Raw genomic sequence first — 6,966 nt, 5'->3', positions numbered from 1 at the left:
GATGTTAGCTTTCCAACGCAACTGGAATCGCATCATTTGGACCTCTGTAGCTAAAGTTATAGCCGTTTGAGTGCGAAGAGGTCAGGCTGGACAGCTTAGCAATTTCTCCAACTTCTTGTATTCCTTCCACTTTTGCATGCTTCCTTTTCATCCTCTGAGCCATTCCTGCCCTGTAATCTCTGAAATCACTTAACACACATATCAAGGCATCTAATGGTAATAAGAGAGGATTAATATTAGCAAATATAAGTCCAAAAAACATGTTTTCAATCAAAGCACATAATTAGGAAGGCAAATGTAAAACCATGCAAATAGTATGAATAAGTGGGTAAAGAGTAGATAAAAACCACTCAATTGAGCACAAGATAAACCATAAAATAGTGGTTTATCAGCGTTCGTGGGGGAATGATGATGATTGTCACGTTCATCACATTCATATTGAAGTGCGAATGAATATCTTAGAAGCGGAATAAGTTGAATTGAATAGAGAAACAGTAGTACTTTGCATTAATTCATGAGGAACAGCAGAGCTCCACACCTTAATCTATGGAGTGCAGAAACTCTACCATTGAAAATTACATAAGTGAATATAGGGTAAGCATGGCCGAGTGGCCAGCCTCCCATGGAGGTCTAGAGATCTAAAAATGATCAAAAGATAATCCAAAGATGTAAATACAATAGTAAAAAGTCCTATTTATACTAAACTAGTTAATAGGGTTTATAGAAGTAAGTAATTGATGCATAAATCCACTTCCGGGGCCCACTTGGTGTGTGCTTGGGCTGAGCTTGAATGTTACACGTGTAGAGGCTCTTTCTGGAGTTGAATGCCAGGTTGTAACGTGTTTCTGGCGTTCAACTCTGGTTTGTGACGTGTTTCTGGCGTTTAACTCCAGACTGCAGCGTAGAACTGGCGTTCAACGCCCATTTGCGTCATCTAAACTCGGCCAAAGTATGAACTATTATATATTGCTGGAAAGCCCTGGATGTCTACTTTCCAACGCAATTGGAAGCGCGCCATTTTGAGTTCTGTAGCTCCAGAAGATCCACTTTGAGTGCAGGGAGGTCAGAATCCAACAGCATCAGCAGTCCTTCTTCAACCTCTGAATCTGATTTTTGCTCAAGTCCCTCAATTTCAGCCAGAAAATACCTGAAATCACAGGAAAACACACAAACTCATAGTAAAGTCCAGAAATGTGAATTTAACATAAAAACTAATGAAAACATCCCTAAAAGTAACTAGATTCTACTAAAAACATACTAAAAACAATGCCAAAAAGCATATAAATTATCCGCTCATCACAACACCAAACTTAAATTGTTGCTTGTCCCCAAGCAACTGAAAATCAAATAGGATAAAAAGAAGAGAATATAATATAAATTCCAAACTATCAATGAAACATAGCTCCAATCAGATGAGCGGGACTTGTAGCTTTTTGCCTCTTGAATAGTTTTGGCATCTCACTTTATCCATTGAGGTTCAGAATGATTGGCATCTATAGGAACTCAGAGTTCAGATAGTGTTATTGATTCTCCTAGTTCAGTATGTTGATTATTGAACACAGCTACTTTATGAGTCTTGGCCGTGGCCCTAAGCACTTTGTTTTCCAGTATTACCACCGGATACATAAATGCCACAGACACATAATTGGGTGAACCTTTTCAGATTGTGACTCAGCTTTGCTAAAGTCCCCAATTAGAGGTGTCTAGGGTTCTTAAGCACACTCTTCTTTTGCTTTGGACCTTGACTTTAACCGCTCAGTCTCAAGTTTTCACTTGACACCTTTACGCCACAAGCACATGGTTAGGGACAGCTTGGTTTAGCCGCTTAGGCCGGGATTTTATTCCTTTAGGCCCTCCTATCCACTGATGCTCAAAGCCTTGGGATCCTTTTTATTTATCCTTGCCTTTTGGTTTTAAGGGTTATTGGCTTTTTGCTCTTGCCTCTTGGTTTTAAGAGCTTTTGGCTTTTTCTACTTGCCTTTTTCTCTTTTTTTTTTTGCCATTTTTTTTTCTGCAAGCTTTTGTATTCACTGCTTTTTCTTGCTTCAAGAATCATTTTTATGATTTTTCAGATTATCAAATAACATGTCTCCTTGTCATCATTCTTTCAAGAGCCAACATATTTAACATTCTTAAACAACAACTTCAAAAGACATATGCACTGTTCAAGCATTCATTCAGAAAACAAAAAGTATTGTCACCACATCAATATAATTGAACTAAGTTCAAGGATAAATTCGAAACTCATGTACTTCTTGTTCTTTTGAATTAAAAACATTTTTCATTTAAGAGAGGTAATGGATTCATAGGACATTCATAACTTTAAGACAAAGTTACTAAATACTAATGATCATGTAATAAGACACAAACATGGATAAGAACTTAACATAAAGAAAACGAAAAACAGAGAATGTAAGAACAAGGAATGAGTCCACCTTAGTGATGGTGGCATTTTCTCCTTGAGGAACCAATGATGTCCTTGAGCTCTTCTATGTCTCTTCCTTGTCTTTGTTGCTCCTCCCTCATTGCTTTTTGATCTTCTCTAATTTCATGAAGGATGATGGAGTGCTCTTGATGTTCCACCCTTAATTGTCCCATGTTGGAACTTAATTCTCCTAGGGAGGTGTTGATTTTCTCCCAATAGTTTTGTGGAGGAAGATGCATTTGAGGCATCTCCGGGATCTCATGGTGATGAGCTTCATGCGTTTCTTGAGATCCATGAATGGGCTCTCTTGCTTGCTCCATCCTTTTCTTAGTGATAGGCTTCTCTTCCTCAATGGGAATGTCTCCTTCTATGAAAGCTCCAGCTAAGTAACACAGATGGCAAATAAGATGAGGGAAAGCTAGCCTTGCCAAGGGGGAGGACTTTTGGGCTATTTTGTAGAGTTCAAGGGAGATGACTTCATGAACTTCTACTTCCTCACCAATCATGATGCTATAAATCATGATGGCCCGATCCACAGTAACTTCAGATCGGTTGCTAGTGGGGATGATGGAGCGTTGGATGAACTCCAACCATCCTCTAGCCACAGGCTTGAGGTCCAGTCTTCTTAGTTGAACCGGCTTGCCTTTGGAGTCAATCTTCCATTGAGCTCCTTCCACACATATGTCCATGAGGACTTGGTCCAATCTTTGATTAAAGTTGACCCTTCAAGTGTAGGGGCGTGCATCTCCTTGCATCATGGGCAAGTCAAACGCCAACCTCACGTTTTCTGGACTAAAATCTAAGTATTTCCCCTGAACCATGGTGAGATAATTCTTTGGGTTCGGGTTCTTACTTTGATGATGGTTCCTAGTGATCCATGCATTGGCATAGAACTCTTGAACCATTAGGATGCCGACTTGTTGGATGGGGTTTGTTAGAACTTCCCAACCTCTTCTTTGGATTTCATGTCGGATCTCCGGATACTCATTTCTCTTGAGCTTGAAAGGGACCTCGGGGATCACCTTCTTCTTGGCCACAACATCATAGAAGTTGTCTTGATGAGTTTTGGAGATGAATCTTTCCATCTCCCATGACTCGGAGGTGGAAGCTTTTGTCTTCCCTTTCCCTTTTCTAGAGGATTCTCCGGTCTTGGGTGCCATCAATGGTAATGGAAAAACAAAAAGCTTATGCTTTTACCACACCAAACTTAGAATATTGCTCGCCCTCGAGCAAGAGAAGAAAGAATAGATGAAGAAGAAGAAGAAATAGAGGAGAGGGAGAGAGAGATGTGTTTCGGCCAAGAAGGGGAAGAGAGGGTTGTTTTGTGTGAAAATGAAGAAGAATGAAGGGCTTTATATAGGGAAGGGAGGGGGGTAAGGTTCGGCCATAAGGGTAGGTTTTGGGTGGGAAATTGATTTTGAATTTTGAAGGTAGGTGGGGTTTATGAGGTAGGTTTATGGGGAAGAGTGGATGGATGTGAGTGGTGAAGTGGTGATAGGGAAGAGAGATTGAGGTGATTGGTGAAGAGTTTTGGAGAAGAGTGTTTATTGGGAAGAGAGGATGAACATTGAGAAGAGGGAAGAGAGTGAGTGGTGGTAGGTGGGGATCCTGTAGGATCCACAGATACAGAGATGATCCTGTGGGGTCCACAGATCCTGAGGTGTCAAGGAATTGCATCCTTGCACCCATTAGGCATGTAAAATGCCTTTGCATGCAATTCTGGCGTTTAAACGCCGAATTGATGCTTGTTCTGGGCATTCAGCGCCCAGATGCAGCATATTTCTGGCGTTGAACGCCAGCCAGATGCTTGTTTCTGGCGTTCAGCGCCAGCTCTTCTTCACTGTGCATTTCTGGCATCTGAACGCCAGGATGCTGCTTGTTTCTGGCGTTCAACGCCAAAAACATGCTCTGTTCTGGCGTTGAACGCCAGACAGATGCTCCTTACTGGCGTTTAAACGCCAGTAAGTTCCTCCTCTAGGGTGTGATTTTTCTTCTGCTGTTTTTGATTCCATTTTCAATTTTTATATTTATTTTGTGACTCCACATGATCATGAACCTAATAAAACATGAAATAACAATAAAAATAAATTAAAATTAGATAAATAAAAATTGGGTTGCCTCCCAACAAGCGCTTCTTTAATGTCAATAGCTTGACAGTGGGCTCTCATGGAGCCTCATAGATGTTCAGAGCATTGTTGAGACTCCCCAACACCAAACTTAGAGTTTGGATATGGGAGTTCAACACCAAACTTAGAGTTTGGTTGTGGCCTCCCAACACCAAACTTAGGGTTTGACTGTGGGGGCTCTGGTTGACTCTGTTTTGAGAGAAGCTTACTGTGCCTCTTTTCCATGTTTACAGAAGGATGTCCTTGACTTTTAAACTCAAGGGAGTCCTCATTCAATTGAAGGACTAGTTCACCTCTGTTAACATCAATCACAGCTCTTGCTGTGGCTAGGAAGGGTCTTCCAAGGATGATGGATTCATCATCATCCTTCCCAGTATCTAGGATTATGAAATCAGCAGGGATGTAAAGGCCTTCAACCTTTACTAACATGTCCTCTACTTGTCCATAAGCTTGTTTTCTTGAGTTGTCTGCCATCTCTAATGAGATTTTAGCAGCTTGCACCTCAAAGATTCCAAGTTTCTCCATTACAGAGAGTGGCATGAGGTTTATTCCTGATCCCAGGTCACATAGAGCCTTCTCAAAGGTCATGGTGCCTATGGTACAAGGTATTAGGAACTTTCCAGGATCCTGTTTCTTCTGAGGCAATCTCAGTTGATCCGATGCGTTTAGTTCATTGGTGAACAGGGGAGGTTCATCTCCCCAAGTCTCTTTACCAAATAAATTGGCATTCAGCTTCATGATTGCACCAAGGAACTTGGAAACTTGCTCTTCAGTAACATCCTCATTCTCTTCTGAAGAGGAATACTCATCAGAGCTTATGAAGGGCATAAGGAGGTTCATTGGAATCTCTATGGTCTCTAGGTGAGTCTCAGATTCCTTTGGTTCCTCAGAGGGGAACTCCTTATTAATCACTGGACATCCTAGGAGGTCTTCCTCCTTGGGATTCACGTCCTCCCCTTTCTCCTTGGATTCGGCCATGATGGTTATATCAATGGCCTTGCACTCTCCTTTTGAATTTTCTTCTGTATTGCTTGGGAGAGTACTAGAAGGGGTTTCAGTGATCCTTTTACTCAGCTGGCCCACTTGTGCCTCCAAATTTTTAATTGAGGACCTTGTTTCATTCATGAAACTTACAGTGGCCTTGGATAGATCAGAGACTAAGTTTGCTAAATTAGAGGTATTTTGTTCAGAGTTCTCTGTCTGTTGCTGAGTGGATGATGGAAAAGGTTTACTATTGTTAAACCTATTTCTTCCACCATTATTAAAGCCTTGTTGAGGCTTTTGTTGATCCTTCCATGAGAGATTTGGGTGATTTCTCTATGAGGGATTATAAGTGTTTCCATAAGGTTCACCCATGTAATTCACCTCTGCTATTGCAGGGTTCTCAGGATCATAAGCTTCTTCCTCAGAAGATGCCTCTTGAGTACTGTTGGATGCAGCTTGCATTCCATTCAGACTCTGAGAAATCATATTGACTTGCTGAGTCAATATTTTATTCTGAGCCAATATGGCATTCAGAGTATCAATTTCAAGAACTCCCTTCTTCTGAGGCGTCCCATTACTCACAGGATTCCTCTCAGAAGTGTACATGAACTGGTTATTAGCAACCATGTCAATGAGTTCTTGAGCTTCTGTAGGCGTTTTCTTTAGGTGAATGGATCCACCTGCAGAAGTATCCAATGACATCTTAGCTAGTTCAGACAGACCATCATAGAATATATCCAGGATGGTCCATTCTGAAAGCATGTTAGAAGGACACTTTTTGGTCAGTTCCTTGTATCTCTCCCAAGCTTCATAGAGGGATTCACCTTCTTTCTGTCTGAAGGTTTGAACATCCACTCTAAGCTTACTCAGCTTTTGAGGAGGAAAGAACTTGGCTAAGAAAGCCTTGACCAGCTTACCCCAAGAGTTCAGGCTATCCTTAGGTTGAAAGTCCAACCATATTCTAGCTCTGTCTCTCATAGCAAAAGGGAAAAGCATGAGCCTGTAGACTTCAGGATCTACTCCATTAGTCTTAACAGTATCACAAATCTTCAAGAATTCAGTTAAGAACTGAAAAGGATCTTCAGATGGAAGTCCATGAAACTTGCAGTTTTGTTGCATCAGAGAAACTAATTGAGGTTTCAACTCAAAATTGTTTGCTCCAATGGCAGGAATTGAGATGCTTCTTCCATGTAAATTGGAATTAGGTACAGTGAAGTCACCAAGCATTCTCCTTGCATTATTATTATTTTCGGCTGCCATATCCTCTTCCTGTTCGAAAATTTCTAAAAGGTGCTTGCTGGATTGTTGTAATTTAGCTTCTCTTAGTTTTCTCTTCAGAGTCCTTTCAGGTTCTGAATCTGCTTCAACAAGAATGTTCTTGTCCTTGCTACTGCTCATATAAAAAAGAGGGGAACAGAAAATAATAATAGG

The 6,966-nt window shown here is 41.0% G+C and overlaps 1 non-coding gene across 1 annotated transcript; it reads left to right on the top strand.

The window, feature by feature from the left end:
• The first annotated feature begins 6,291 nt into the window (after window positions 1-6,291).
• Window positions 6,292-6,399, top strand: LOC148548974 (small nucleolar RNA R71). The gene has a single exon (XR_015898638.1). It is a non-coding gene; the product is annotated as a small nucleolar RNA R71 (small nucleolar RNA).
• The last annotated feature ends 567 nt before the right edge of the window (window positions 6,400-6,966 follow it).

The sequence above is a fragment of the Arachis ipaensis genome, chromosome B8, assembly GCF_059453495.1.
Source record: "Arachis ipaensis isolate K30076 ecotype BB chromosome B8, ASM5945349v1, whole genome shotgun sequence".
Lineage (NCBI taxonomy): Eukaryota > Viridiplantae > Streptophyta > Magnoliopsida > Fabales > Fabaceae > Arachis > Arachis ipaensis.
Note: the sequence above shows the minus strand (reverse complement) of the source record. Positions and strands in the feature narration are given on the sequence as shown.